This window comes from Papio anubis, chromosome 1 (assembly GCF_008728515.1).
Source record: "Papio anubis isolate 15944 chromosome 1, Panubis1.0, whole genome shotgun sequence".
Taxonomy (NCBI): Eukaryota; Metazoa; Chordata; class Mammalia; order Primates; family Cercopithecidae; genus Papio; species Papio anubis.
The window spans coordinates 39887178-39902647 of NC_044976.1; the positions used below are offsets into that span (position 1 = coordinate 39887178).

At 49.7% G+C, this 15470-nt stretch overlaps 1 protein-coding gene across 9 annotated transcripts in view; it reads right to left on the reverse strand.

Annotated features, from left to right (window-relative positions):
- The window catches only part of HIVEP3 (HIVEP zinc finger 3), a 523736-nt gene that overhangs the window by 114026 nt on the left and 394240 nt on the right, over positions 1-15470 (reverse strand). For all 9 annotated transcript variants that reach the window (XM_021921850.2, XM_031651430.1, XM_009206098.4 and 6 more), the window contains one exon: positions 10384-10582. The gene's annotated coding sequence lies outside the window, so the exon portion shown is untranslated. The remainder of the gene's footprint in view (positions 1-10383; positions 10583-15470) is intronic.

The window sequence follows — 15470 nt, forward strand, 5'->3', positions numbered from 1 at the left end:
TCCACTCACTTCTTCAAAGCCTTCCCTGACCACGCCAGGCCCCAGTGACCTGAGCTCAAGGATGAGTTTCCCAAGCCAAAAGGGATCTAGGAAGTTATCTATCCACTTGGCCCATTTTCCAGATGAGGAAACTGAGGCTTGAAGAAGTTGACTAGTCTGAGAGAAGACTGAACACATGTGAGTGTCAGCCTGGCTCCCCTCTCAGAACTATTTCTCTTATACCTCACGTCCCATCTGTCAGCAAATCATGTTGGCTCGACCTCAAAATGGAGCTGGAATCAGACCCCTCCCCATGGCCCCCGTAGCTGCCGCCCTGGTGTACGACTCTATCACCTCCTGATCTGTCACGTCACCGCCTCCTAGCTGGCTTCGAGCTGCTGCCCCCGCCCTCTCCAGGGCAGCCTCCACAGCCTCCTTCGGCAGGACAGTCCACTTCTCTGCTCAGGCCTCCCAGGGCTTCTGGATGTTGTGCCTGCCTCCCTTCCAGCCTCCTCTGCTCCTGTGCCCCCACCCCCACTCCTCCAGCCACACCAGCTTCCTTGCTGTTCCCAGCAGGCTGATCTTGCCTCCGCCTGGAATACTCTTCTCTTATACCCCTAGCACTTGCTCCTCGCCTCCCTCAAGTCTTTACTCTCCATCCGTCTTGACTGCCTGATTTCCAAACCTCGACAACCTGCCAGCCCCTGCACCCCCTATTCCTTTCCTGACTGCCACCTTGTCACATACTATGTATGTTACTTAAGAAGATAATATCTTTACATTTATTTTACATACACTTAGGTATTTAAGATCTCACAAAATACAGTCTATAGAGAGTGTGCATGTGTGTGTAGTGACGATATGTTTGTTTATTTCCCTACCAGAATGTAACTCCCAGAGGCAGGTGTTTTGTGCTTTGTCACCCAGAATGGTGCTTGGTCCCTTATGTCTAAGTAGTGCCAAAGGTAAGGATGACCTATCTCTTTGAGGATGGACGAGGATGATGATGGTGGCTGTGGTGTCAACTGACTGATATGTCTGTTAGGAGTGGGGGAGGGGACGATTTTGGTGGCACATGTAGGCTCATCAGAGGGAGAGCCAGGGCTCCAGGGAGGTTAGCTGGGAGGCTGCCCGAATGCTATATTTTTGGAGCCATATAGAATAAACACCCAGGCACCTGGGCCTCAGTCCCCCACTCCCAACCAGCCCCAGTAAAGCAGCTCCAGAATAGGAAATTCGCAGAGGTAGCCCCAGACAGGCTGCTCCGATTAGCTGCAGTGAGCAACCAGGCATGGCTGGCCACTCCTGAATTTGCAGGTCTAGGAATCTCCGTCTCCATGTTTCAAGCTCTCTAGTGGGTGACTCAAAGGCCCTGCGGGATTTGGGGGCTGCAGCTAAGTTCCTTCGAATAAGCTTTAGTCCCAAGAATATCTGTTGGGCTGGGCGCGGTGGCTCAAGCCTGTAATCCCAGCATTTTGGGAGGCCGAGATGGGCGGATCACGAGGTCAGGAGATGGAGACCATCCTGGCTAACCCGGTGAAACCCCGTCTCTACTAAAAAATACAAAAAACTAGCCGGGCGAGGTGGTGGGCACCTGTAGTCCCAGCTACTTGGGAGGCTGAGGCAGGAGAATGGCGTGAACCCGGGAGGCGGAGCTTGCAGTGAGCTGAGATCTGGCCACTGCACTCCAGCCTGGGCGACAGAGCGAGACTCCGTCTCAAGAAAAAAAAAAAAAAAAGAATATCTGTTGAATGAATAAAAGAGACGGAAGGAAAGGAGGAAAGGTGCTAAGGCAGACACAGGAGAGGAGGACAAAGGCTTGGGAGCACCGAAACGATCCCAGGGAGGCATGCCAAACAGAGCCTGAACAGAGGCAAGACGGCAGGGCTTGTCCTGACAGGTGGCACAGGTGGGTCCAGTTTCCACTCGCTCTCCCACACCTGCAGCTACGCTGGCCAGGAGCACAAACCTCAAGCAAACAGAAACTCGTGATTTCAGTTTTAGTTTGATTGACATTTTTATTTACCCATGACATAATTTCTTTTAGGTTAGCTGGCTTTATTCTAAAGAGCGGCCCAAACTAAATTGCCTAGATGACTGGCTGTTCAAATCTCCCTTTTCTGATCCTCCTGTCCTGCCCTGCCTCTCCTCTCACTTGTCTGAGCACTTCTCTGACTCTTCCATCCAAGCCTTTTCTTCCTAGATGCCTGTGTTCAGTCCTCAAGTGTTGGTCTCTAATCCCCTGCTTTTCTCTCTCTGCACTGCTCTCCTTGACTTGGTAGAAGCTTCCACAGCTGCACATATCACCTGCCCCGCCCAGCACTCCCCAGTCCTGCATTTCCAGCAGCTCTCACATTCAATATGCTTAGTGCCCCACTCATCTTTTCACCCCTCTGTCTGGTAAACCTTCACGCTTGCGACACTAGCGCTACATCTAAACTCCACTCTCCTTTGTCCTCATAGCACCCATTCACCCAGCCACTCACCCTCCACCCCTACCCTTTCCCTCAAGCAAACAGAAACCCTCATTTGTTCAACAGTTACTGACCAACCACTACTGTGCACTAGGCAGTGCTGGGTACCAGAGGCATTCCCCTTGGCCTTTTCTTTTTCCATCTGTGGCACCTGCAGGACCAGCCGAGGCCCTGAGATTGGGAGAGGAAGCCTGTTCCAGAACTGGTCAGCCCCACACCTGCAAGTAATTCACAGTGTGACGCTGGGCAAGTCACTTGCCACCCCTAAGCTTGGGTGTTCCCATCTGCCCTTTGGGAGCATTATTCACTCCCACCTCACCTGTCCCCAGTCCGGCTGGGAAAGGCATCACCCGGCTTCCTACAGGTGACACCAGTCTGAATAATACTTGTGGTGCACCCGTAGCCATGGTGCAGCCTCTTCTTCCCACAGACCATGGCCTTGACCCCCTTCAGCCTCCTGGCCTCCAGTATGGGACAGAGCCCTGGAATCTGCATTTTAAAGAAACTCAAGGTATTTCTGTTATGGGAGGATGCGTGGACTACACTTGGAGAAATTCTGGCTGACAGGATAAAGTCTAAGCTTCCTCACCACCCCCAACTCATTGATGAAACCTTTGCCCTGCTTTCCAGTACTGGCCCCCTCTGTCTTCCAAGGGAGGGCCCACAGCTATGGCCAGACTGATCTGTTCACTCCCCACCCTGAGCCCAGCAGTGGGCCTGCTCTTCTTCTTCTTCTTTTGTTTTGTTTTTTGATACAGGGTCTTGCTCTGTCCCTCAGGCTGCAGTGCAGTGGTGTAATCACAGCTCACTGCAGCTTCCATCTCCTGGGCTCAAGCCATCCACCCGCCTCAGCCTCAATATTTAGGACTACAGGAGTATGACCACTACACCTGGCTAAATTTTTATTTTTCTAGTTTTTGAGATGAGGTCTCACTACCTTGCCCATTCTAGTCTCAAACTCCCAGGCTCAGGTGATCCTCCTGCCTCAGCCTCCCAAGTAGCTGGGATTAGAGGCCTAAGCCCCCAGGCCTGCTCAGGTCTGCTCTTCTCTTATGATTTCCCCAACTTGGAGAGACCTCCTGACCTCCCTATCTCTGCAAGTCTCTTTCCCATCCTGCAACAACCAACTGAAACACCTTCACCTTCCTTTGTCAAGCTCAGAATCGCCACTTGACATGAGTTAGGGCCAAACACATGGGCCATCATCATTTCCTGCCTGGATTGCTGGCTGGCTTTTGACTGGCTCATATCCTAGCTTCCTAAGCTGACTGTGAGCTCCGTGAGGCCAACCATCCGTCTTGCAGATCCTTGTGTTCAATAACAAATGCTTACTGAGAACCTGCAGAAACCTATACAGCACCCTGCTGGGTGTACAGAAGAGGAAGGCCCAACCCCTGCTTAGAGGGGAGCTCCTCTCATGGAGAGACAGACGGAACTTGCATATATGACCAGGGTAGAAATAAAGACAGGGTACCACAGAATCCCAGAGTAAGGGTCCTAATGCCATGGGGGAGGGGCACTCAGGGGGCAGGGAGGGAAAACTCAGAAAGAGGGAGGAGCACACGCAAAGGATTAAAGTGTGACATGTTCTGCACAAGAGCAGGGGTGGGGGAGGAAGAAGGATGGAGATAACGGGAATAGGCTGGACTAGGAATGCTGAGCTAAGGGTCTGGATTCATCCTGTAGGTCAAGGGTTGGCAAATCCAGCCGGTTGCCTGTTTTCATACATAAATTTTTACTGGAACACAGCCACCCCCATTTTTTACATATTATCTGTGGTTGCTTCCAGGCTGCAATGACAAAGTCAAGAGAGACCAAATGGCCTGTAAAGCTTCAAATACTATCTGGCCATTCAGAGCAAAAGAATGCTCATTCCTGCCATAGGCGTTGGAAGCTATGGGTGGATTTTAAGCAGCAGATGGCAGGGTCAGATTTGTGTTTCATGTTTCTATCACTCTGGGATCACGCTGGGATCACGCTGGGATGCGCTGGAGCAGGCAAGCCAGGGGAAAGGGAAGGTGGCTGGGAGGCTGGTCCAGTTGTCCAGGAAGGGGATGGAGATCAACAACAACATTGCTGTTTTTTAATTAAGAGATTCATTAAGAGTTGCTATGTGCCCACACTGGGCTGTGCCCTTCATACATATTCATTTAATCTGCACAGTAACTGCTGGATATAGCTAGAGTTGCTATCTCCATCCTACTGAAGAGGCACAGAGAAGTGAAGTCACTTGCCCAAGGTCACACAGCTAGTATGCGACAGAGCCCGGATGCAAACCCAGTGTTCCAAACCTGAGCTGGGGCCCTCAGTGCCAAGCCCCAGGGCTTCAGGGTCGAGTATGTTTTTGGCAACAGATCCCTTCGAGCCTCCCTGGGAATACACAGAACACAAATCCTCTAAAGGAGAAAATCTACCCCAGCCGAGTCAGGCAGGAAGTGGGAGGCAGCAGTGTGGCTATTTTGGAGAAGCGACACGAGAAACCACGAAACTTCCTACCTGTCCCGTTTTGCTCCCATCTGTCCTCGGAAACAAGGCTGCCCCTCTCTAAGATAAAAAGGTGTTTCTCCCCACACGGTGGCTCTGCCACTGGTGGTGGGAGAGAGAGCACTAAGCTTAGCACACACTTGCTATTTTTAAAGGGCTGTATAAACAAACAGGGCTATGTAAATAAGAAAAAAATGAGGTCATCCTTTTAAAACCTAAAAATGTCCCTTTTCTATGGGGTGAGCAGCACAACCTCAGAAAGCACAGGGGCTTTTCTATCCCCTTGGGGCTTGTCTAGCCCATGGCCTCCAAAAACTTGGCTCTGTTCCTTGCACCCACTGAGGGAAGGGCAGGCGGCCTGGGAGTCAGGACTCCTGGGTTTCATTCCTGGGTCAGTGGGCTTTGCCTCAAATGCTTAAGGCCAATGTCCAATCCCAGCCACCACCGTCCTGGGGCCACGTCGGTCTCTCACAAACACAGCCCATGCTCCAGGCCCTCCTCCTCCTGTGCCAGCCCTGGCTGATTCTCCCGGCCCCTCTGCTGTCCTTTTACCTCCTTACTGCCTCACACCTTGACCTGTGGAATGACCACAGAGGCTCTCTGCATGCCGATCAGAAGTGACATATATGCTCCCCACCCCCACTTCTCTGCACACATGTTTACCTTGCTCCATGCTCTTCTGCACCTTTTCTTCCAAGGCGCAGGCCAGAAATCATTAAAGCAGCCCCAGGAGCTGGGTTTGCTCATCAACAACTGCTGGGAGACATCCCAAGCCTCTGCAGAAGCTCACATGGCCTCCCTGGGTTGCCAGAGTACTGTTTCCACTACTGACTGCTCTCTCCATGCACCAATTTAACTTCTCCCGTCCCCATCTCTCCTCCTTCCTCCTCTGCCCCCAGCTCTCAGCGTCCCTGGCCCCTCCATTATCCTCAAGTACAAAGATGAGAACCACCAATATTTGCTGAAGGGGTAGTCTCCAGATTGTGTTCCATGGAAGTGTTTCGGAGGCTCTTCAAATGTTCCTTGAGAATGTTATTCTAAAAGCACAGTTTGACTCCAATTTTAACAGAAAATGACCATGTACACATATTCAAACACGCTCTATATCACATGGGAACACACTGAATACAGCCAGCAAGTGCTGCTGGTTTAATTTGGTTTGTGCAGACCTCAGATTAAGGTCTGGGTAGATGGTGACCTTCACTGTCGAAATGTGTCTTCAGTTAGGAAGAGTGGAGCTCTTTACTGGGTAGCTTTGTGTTGTCATTTTTTAAATTCAAGACCGTGTATGCATACGTAAAACCATACAAGCAAGTACACTCTGAAGCTTTCAATGATAAGGCAATGTATTATGTGGAGTATCATGAAAATATCATAAATGATGGGGGGGCTTCCTGTCTGACTTGTGTGTGAGATGGTGTAATAGGAAGGAATTCAAGCAGTTGCTTGATATTGTCACTGATGCAAACCAGAATTCCCTTCTACTCCTCCCCAGATGCCCAGACAATGCTGAACTGAAGACCATTCTGTGGCTTTAAGGCAAGCTGTTAACAATCTGTTACCATTCACATCATGTTAAGGATGTGATTTAGAATTCCTTGGCCAGGTGTAGTGGCTCATGCCTGTAATCCCAGCACTTTGGGAGGTCGAGGTGGGTGGATCACAAGGTCAGGAGTTTGAGACCAGGCTGGCCGACATGGTGAAACCCCATATCTACTAAAAATACAAAAATTAGCCAGCGTGGTGGCACGCACCTGTAAGCCCAGCTACTCGGGAGGCTAGAGCAGGAGAATAGCTTGAATCTGGGAGGCAGAGATTGCAGTGAGCCGAGATCATGTCATTGCACTCCAGCCTGAGTGACGGAGCAAGACTCCGTCTCAAAAAAAAAAAAAAAAAAAAAGAATTCCTTAATACTTTGCAGCCAAGCCAAATGAAACAAGAAAGAAAAAGGAATATTAGATATTGCAGCTGATACAGCAATACAATGATGATCTAGGACAGAGGTCAGCAAACTTCTTCTGAAAAGGGCCAAATAGTAAGAACTTTAGACTTTGTGAAACAGACAGTCACAGGCAGCCATAGATAATGCATCAAAAAATGGTGTGGCTATGTTCCAATAAAACTTTACAGAATCATGCAGCAGCCTGGATTAGGCCCACAGGCAATAGTTTGCCAGTTCCTGATCTAGAACCTCAGATTTCAATGTGTTCGTGCATCAAAACAGAGGCATCGTTAATAACATAATAAATGTAACTTCCATAATAAATAATATATAAATGTCAAAAACTTGACAGCCAGGTGTGGTGGTCCATGCCTGTACTCCCAGCTACTCAGGAAGCTGAGGTGGGAGGATCCCTTCAACCCAGGAGTTTGAGGTTGCAGTGAGCTATGATCACACCACTGCACTCCAGCCTGGGCAACAGAGCAAGACAGTATATATTTAATTTAAAAAAAAAAGCCTTTTGCATCTGACTTAAATTAGACTAAGTCTAAAAGGCAATCATTTGGAGATAAGAAATAGGAATAAAAATGAGAATTTTTAAACAATGTTAAAAATTTGAACTTAAAAAATAAATGTATTCATAAACCGTCACTTTAACCTGTTTTATATATTGACATTCCATGCAAAATTTGGCTTTTAAAAATAGCTTCTAAGACTATAAAAGTTTGAAAACTGCTCAAGTTTCTCATTACTGAGAAATTGCTTCCATATCCATTTTCAAATGAGATCTGTCCTCTAGTTCCTCATTCAGAAATCACATTTACTCTGGAGAGAGCCCCACTTCTGGCCCCTTCTGAAGAGCGGCTGTGACTCCATGTTTCCCTGCCCTCGGTAATTCCACACATAGCTGTGCCCAAGCCTCCCATGGTGCTGATGGACCGCCCTGCCCTCCCCACTGGGGCGTTTGCAGCACTGCAGGCCTCTATCTTGTTTGGATGCCATATATCCCAGCTCCTCCCTGGTGGCTGGGAGGGCCGTGCCAGCAGTGGCCATGATCACCTGGACTCCAGCAGCACCAAGTCAGCACCTCATTAATCACAGGCACTTTCTTCCCCAGGGAGAGCACAGGCAGAGGCAGGAGCCAGGTTTCTCACTGGAACTGACAGCTCATTTCCCTCTGGGCAAGTCCCATACTCTACAGATTCTTCCAAGCAGCTGGCTGAGCCCACATGGACAAACAGAGAGTCTGGGCATGAAGCGGGGGGAGGGGAGGGAAATGGCAGGTCTGCAGAGGACCCCCCATCTAGACTCCCTGGACAGTTCCCCCATATCTCTGGCTTGCATCCCTCAGAGGTTTCCGCTTCTGGACTAGTTCAAGTATCTGCTGTACACCTCATGGAATGGACCCAGATCCTGTCCTGAGACTGCTCATGAGACCCTAAATGGCAGTGATAGGCACAGAAGGAAACAAGTGCTAAATCCAGGTACCAGGAAGTGCCTACCCAGGATGCCGAGCCAGATGCCCCACTCATTACAGCATGACTGATTCCTGTGAACATGTAGACATTCCTGGGGAAGGGTTCATCCTTGAAGCTGCCATTGTTTTTCTTCAGGTAGCATCTTGGTGGAGAAAAAAGTGCTAGGTCTTTTGTAACCAGAGGCTCTGCCCCTTACCATCTGTGTAGCTGTCTTTAAACTACTGAACCTCTCTGTGCTCAGTTTCCTTATGTGCACAACAGGGGCAACAGGACCAGACTCACTGAGGTTTGGGAAGGACTCGAACCTGTCTGTAAAGTACCAACCATGTGGGTAGCAGCATCGGTTCCCGTGCTTCACCCTGACCTCAGGTACGCAGCACTGGAGCCAGAGGGCAGGGCATGCAGAGGACACAGGGCTGTAATTGGGAGAGCAGGGTGGTGGCCAAACTGCCCACATGCACCAGAAGGGCGGCTCACATTTGGGGAGTCCCTGTTACGTGGCTGGCAACATTCTAGGGGCCTTCCCCAGCAACCCTGCGAGGCAGGTATCACTGCCAGCCTCATTTTGCAAGTGAGAAGGATGAGGCAGAGATGGAGCAATTTGCCTCTTAAACCAGTAAGTGCCTCACACAACCACTAAGAGTCAGGGCTGGGATTTGAACTCAGGGTGGGTCTATACTGTTAAGTACCACAACAAACATCACCTTTCAAAATGAGGCTCCAATGTGCAGTTCTTCCTTGGAATCCAGGGAATGATTCCTTTACCTCCTCAGGAGAACCCTGGTCTAGGCCTAGGGTTGGTAGGCCCAAGCTGTCATATTGTGGGCAGAGGCCCAGGCCCCAGCCAACCCACAGTCCAGGCAGCAACAGTGATGTCATCTCTGAGGACTGCCTGTGGCTCCATCCCCTTCTCTATACAGTGAGGAAACTTCAGCTTTCAGAGAAGCGGAAGAGTCACTGCTCCTGGCATGCCAGGCTGGGAAATGTCACCTTGGAAATCACAGCTGGGACCACAGACCCAAACACAGGAAAGGATGAGCATCTCCAGGGCCCCAGAAAGAGGCCCTGGAGTACCCAAGCCTTGACTGCATCAGAATCAACATAGATTCCTGCGTCCCCAACTCCCAAGAGTCTGATGCAGAGGGCACGGGTAAGCCAGAGAACTCCCTCCCTCCCTCCCTCCCTCCCTCCCTCCCTCCCTCCCTCCCTCCCTTCCTTCATCATACCAGGCACCCTCTCTCTAATCCCCAGCTCTCTGGGTGATTCTGGCTCTCCAAACCAGAGAAAACATCCAAGGACTTGTTCTTGACCCAACGAGCTTCTAATACTGCACACCTAACCTGTACTGCAGCCTGAACATCTAGCCTGAAACCACAGCACATACCTGAAGATCTAAATGCATATATAAACATAAACTGATACCCGGCCTCTCCCCAGGCCCATTTGATCACTATCTTGGGAGCTGGGGCCCTGCTATTGAAATTGCTGAAATTCCAAGAATCATTGCCCCAAACCTGACATCCTTTCAATTCTTTACAACTTGGGGGCAGGTGGGGTGAGAAAGGGGACCGAAGACCTGCTGTTATGTCTCTAACTTCCATGATGCTCCTCTGACTAGGCAAGAGCCATTATGTAGGAGAAGAGGGTAGGGCTCTGGCTATCCGGAGGACACAGTTGAACTGGCTTGTGGAGGCTGTGGCCCCTCGGGAGGGGGCTGTGGCCCTTTGAGAGGAAATGTGTCCTTTGCCAGGACAGAATTGAAACTGAAGAACTGGGAAGGGCAGGACTGCATTTCATGGGAGACAGCGTGAGGAGGAGCAGCCGGTCGCTGGTACTCAAGGTCTCTACTCCTGACCAGGGAAGGTTCAGGACTTCCAGAACAACTTTCACAGAGGCATCAGGAAGGCAACGATAACACTAATAATAACAATAATACATTTTTCAGAGGAAGAACTAAGCAAGCTCATACAAGACAGACCAACATGGCGCGTGGCAAGCATATTCAGCAACAGCCCCCATTTCCCACCTGTGCTGAAGGCACCACTTCCGATGACCAAAACTGAAACGCTGTTCTCTCTGAAAGCCAGCATTCATGTCCACTCCTGCGGCAGCCGCCCTCCTCCTAGGCGCCGCTCTTCCCACCAGAGGGGCAGGCTTGCTTGGCCGGGACCCCGCGAGGCTCCTCCATGAACTAGGTTGAGGCTGCTGGGTTTGTGCCTCGAATCCTGCCGGAGATGATTGAGAAACATGGTCAAAGAGTTTTCTTGGTCAACTTTTTTAGACACAGAACAATCCCTGCCTGGTCCCCGGAGGACCAAGCCCCCAACTGCTCCCAATCGGCTTTACTTGGTATAGGGCCTGATCCCCACATCCCCCTACTTTGCACCCAACACTTAACTTCTCTGAGCCTCTATTTCTTCACTAGTGTGGTAGGCAGAATTCTAAGATGGCCCTCAAGATTTCCGGTTCCCCTGGTGCACAGACCCTCCATAGCCTCCAGGACCGTGAATAGGATGGATGGTTGGGTTATGTTACAGGGCACAACTGACCTTAATAGAGGGGGATTATCCGGGCCTGGCCTGATACGAAAGCCCTTTAAAAACAGAATTTGCAGGAAATGCCATTCCGGACATCAGCCTTGGGAAAGTATTTATGGCTAAGTCCTCAAAAGCAATTGCAACAAAAACAAAAATTGGCAAGTGGGCCTAATTAAACTGAAGAGCGTCTGCACAGCAAAAGAAACTATCAACAGAGCAAACAGATAACCTACAGAATGGGAGAAAATGTCTACAAACTGTGCATCCAACAAAGATCTAATATTCAGAATCTATAAGGAACTTAAACAATTCAACAAGCAAAACCTAAATAATCCCATTAAAAAGTAGGCAAAGGACATGAATAGACATTTCTCAAAAGAAGACACACAAGTGGCTAACAAATAGGAAAAAAATGCTCAACATCACTAATCACCAGAGAAATGCAAATCAAAACCACAGTGAGATACCATCTCGCACCAGTCAGAATGTCTATTATTAAAAAGGCAAAAAAACAACAGATGCTGGCGAGACTGTGGAGAAAAGGGAATGCTTATATGCGGTTGGTAGGAATGTAAGGTAGCTCGGTCACTGTGGAAAGCAGTTTGGAAATGTCTCAAAGAACTTCAAACAGAACTACCATTTGACCCAGCAATTCCACTGCTGAGTATACACCCAAAGGAAAATAAGTTATTCTGCCAAAAAGACACACACACTTGTATGTTCACCCCAGCACTATTCACAATAGCAAAGACATGGAATCAACCCACATGCCCACGAGTGGTGGACGAGGTGAAGAACATGTGACACATATACACCATGGAATATTATACAGTCATAAAAAAGAACAAAATCATGTCCTTGACAGCACCATGGACGTACCTGGAGGCCATTATCCTAAGAGAATTAACACAGGAACAGAAAATCAAATACCATGTGTTTTCACCTATAAGCAGGAGCTAAACATTGGGTACACATGGACATAAAGACGGGAACGACAGACACTAGTAACTACTGGGTGGGGGAGAGAGAGGGAGGGACAAGGGCTGAAAAACTACCTAGTGGGTACTATGCTCACTACCTGGGTGACGTGATCATTCTACCCCAAACCTCAGCATCACACAATGTACCGAAACCTGCACATGTACCCCCAAATCTAATCAAAAAATTGAAATTATTTTTAAAAAGCAGAATTTTCTCTGGCTAATCACAGGAAAGGAAGTCAGATTAGGATCTGGAGAAAGCTTCACCATACCCTCACCACCCTGAAGATGGAGGGTCGTATGGAAAGGATTGGCCCGCAGGTTCCAGGAGCTGACAGCAACCCTGGCTGATGACCAGCAAAAAACAGGATCTCAGTCCTACCATTGTAGGGAACTGAGTCTCCTCAACACCTTGAATGAGCTTGGAAAGCAGAATGTTCCCCAGGGCTTCCAGATGAGAACTCGGCCCGCCAACACCTTGATTCAGCCCTGAGCAGAGAATCCAGCCACTCTGTAGCAGACTTCTACCCTACAGATCCGTGAACTAACAAATGGGTGTTATTCTAAGTCACTAAATTGGAGGTAATTTGTTATGCAGCAAGAGAAAACTAATACAGTCGGGAAAAGTGACTCATAGTCAGGCATGTGTGGCAATGAAATACAATAATAGACATAAAAGCATATTGTATTCCCCAAAACACAAAATAAAACAGGCCAAGGGAGGCCTGTTTCAGGGCAGGAGCTCAACAGTGATTCCTGAACGAATACGCAAATGAGTATTGGCGTTTAATAATCGACTTGCCAGGCTGTTGTAAGGATCAAATAAGGAAATACAGAGGAAGGTGCTTTGTAAACTAGAAAGGCCAAGTTGTTTCAGTCAGTGGTGGTGTGGCCTGTCATATCCACGCTGTGCTCTTTAGAGGATGCTCTGGTTTGCCCACTGCAGGCAGTGTGGTGGGATGGATGAGAAAGTGGCTTCCAGGGCCAGGTATACCTGGTTCAAATCCAGCCCTTCCACTTCTGACATCTGCAGCCTGAGAAAGTTGCATTGCCTTGCTGTGCCTGGCAAGTGGGGCTGAGAGTGGTGAGTGCCTTCCAGGGCCCGTACTTTCATGAGTGTGTACGTGGAAAAGGGCTGGAACAATGCCTGGCATGGCCCACGTAACTGCTCTGAATATTATCTCAGAGTGGAACCCAATAATCTGGGTCTGGAGTAACCTGCACACAGGCCTGGGGCACTGTTACCTTTCTCTTCTTGGGCACCCTGCTTTTTATTCACACAGCCTCAGAATCACGTTTGGCAACCATATCACACTGCTGATTCCTACAGAGCATACAGGTCACCGATGCCCCCCTGCTGTCCCCTTCCCAATGTACCTGCTGCTATGAAACCCAGCCAGCCCCGTCCTACCCCCAGGGCAGCATCGCAGCACCACACAGTGGAGAGGCTTGCTCTGTGGCTCTACCAATCAGTTCCTGATTCTGCCGTCCGAACCAGCCCAACTTCTCACTACTCTGCGGGTTTCCGTCCTCCCCAATCTGACCTCGTGCCCTCCAACAGATTGCAGTTATTCATCAAAATGGCTGTGTTCTCTTCCTCCCAGTGTAGAAACACTTCTCGGAACATGTTATTCTACAAACACAATCTACAGTTTCCTACCTCCGAGCTTTGGCCCAGGCAGCCTCTTCTGCATGGAACGCTACTCCCCTTCTTCTGCAATCGTGCCCACCTGGCTGAATCCTGCCCATCTTCCCTCAGGAGGCTCAGCCAGCTCCCACAAAATTGGACCTAAGTTCTGCCTCCCCAGAATACCCAAAGCACATTTGCTGGGCCTCTCCTAAGGTAAATAACAGCATTCACTGTGCTCAGCCACTGCTTAAAGCCCTTCTAGATTGCATACAGCTCAGGCAGGGTCATTTCGACTCACTCCCTCACCCCGAGTATGGCCCTTCACACACAGTCAGTGTGGAACAATTCTCTTTAGCGCCCAATTTGGTTGTTCATTCATTTAACAGATGCCCACTCAATGCCTATTCTGGGTAGAGCTGGGTTGTAGGTGCCAGCATTAATAGATGGCAAAGATTTAGTCCCTATCTTCAAGGGGAGCACAGAATAGGGGTAGTCAGTTTTGATGGTGTCTGAATGTGTGAGACAGAGAAAAAAGAAAGAGGATATTTAAAACAAAGGGAGTCATGTAAGAAAAGACAGATCTCTTGACCTTGTGATCCACCTGTCTCGGCCTCCTAAAGTGCTGGGATTACAGGCATGAGCCACCACGCCTGGCAGATCATGAGGTCAAGAGATCGAGACCATCATGGCCAACATGGTGAAACCCTGTCTCTACTAAAAATACAAAAATTAGCTGGGCATGGTGGCACATGCCTGCAGTCTCAGGTACTTGGGAGGGTGAGGCAGGAGAATTGCTTGAACCTGGGAGACGGAGGTTGCAGTGAGCCGAGATCGCACCACTGCACTCCAGCCTGGGGGACAGAGCGAGACTCCATCTCACAAAAAAAAAAAAAAAAAGAAAAGAAAAGAAAAGAAAAGACAGAGGACCCCCAAATGGCCAGAATGTTCAAGAAAATTGCATGGTGTCCACATGGCTGGAGGTGAGGGGCGGTGACAGTGGGAGGTGCTGCGAGGGACCGGGGCATGAGGGTTTGACAGATGAAGTGGCCTGGATGTGGTGGTGCTGTGGAGTGAGGTCATTTTCATCAGTGAGGTCCTGCAGCCAGGATGAGGGGTGTGGCTTGAGGAGAAAGGATCAGGAGGAAGGAGAGAGACTTCTTCGGGATGCAGGGGTGAGGCTGGTGTCAGTGACTGCCCCCAGTCTCCTCCTCCATGGCAGGTCAGAGGGCTGCCCACCACACCCGCGTCCAGGTCACCAGAAAATGTCACACACACCTGAGGGCCTAGATGGCAAACTGAGCCCATTTATCTCCCTCTTCGACCCCCGCAATGCCCCTGAAATAAAAGGAGAAATCTACAAATAAGAACAGATCCACAGTAGCACCAGCTGGCCAGAAAGTCCGAGGGAAAACAGACGAGTGGGAGTGACAGGAAATCTAATCAGAGCGAAGCTGTCCTCACCCAGCCAGGCAGGGAGGGCCCACCTGCCAGGCACCCCAGGACTTGCTCGGAGTTTCTCCATGGCAGGGCAGGCTGGAGTGGGGTTTTGAAATCCTCCCCAAAAAGAGTGGATCCTCTGAGTTTCCAAAGAGACCAAAGTGGGAGTTGGGCAGGGAGGTACTGGGAGCAGAAAGTACCTCCCCACATACCTTTCTGCCTTCAACTGCATGACTTTATTATCCCAGGAGCCTCTCTCCCTGGTAAATGGCTTGACTGTTCATCACAGAAACCTCCTGAAGGACCCATCTTCAACTCTTCAATCAATAGCTGGTGCCCTAGGATTCTCTTAATCCCTTGCCTGGCCTCAAAATCCCTTACCTCATGGTTTCCATCAGTCCTGGACTACTGTGTTTCTTACACAACCCTAACCAAGTCCCCACATTGACACACCCACCTTAAAGGGAACTGCCTGGCTTCAGAAAACCCAACCTTGCCTCCTTCCTCCCAGACAGGCCAAAGCCCTCTG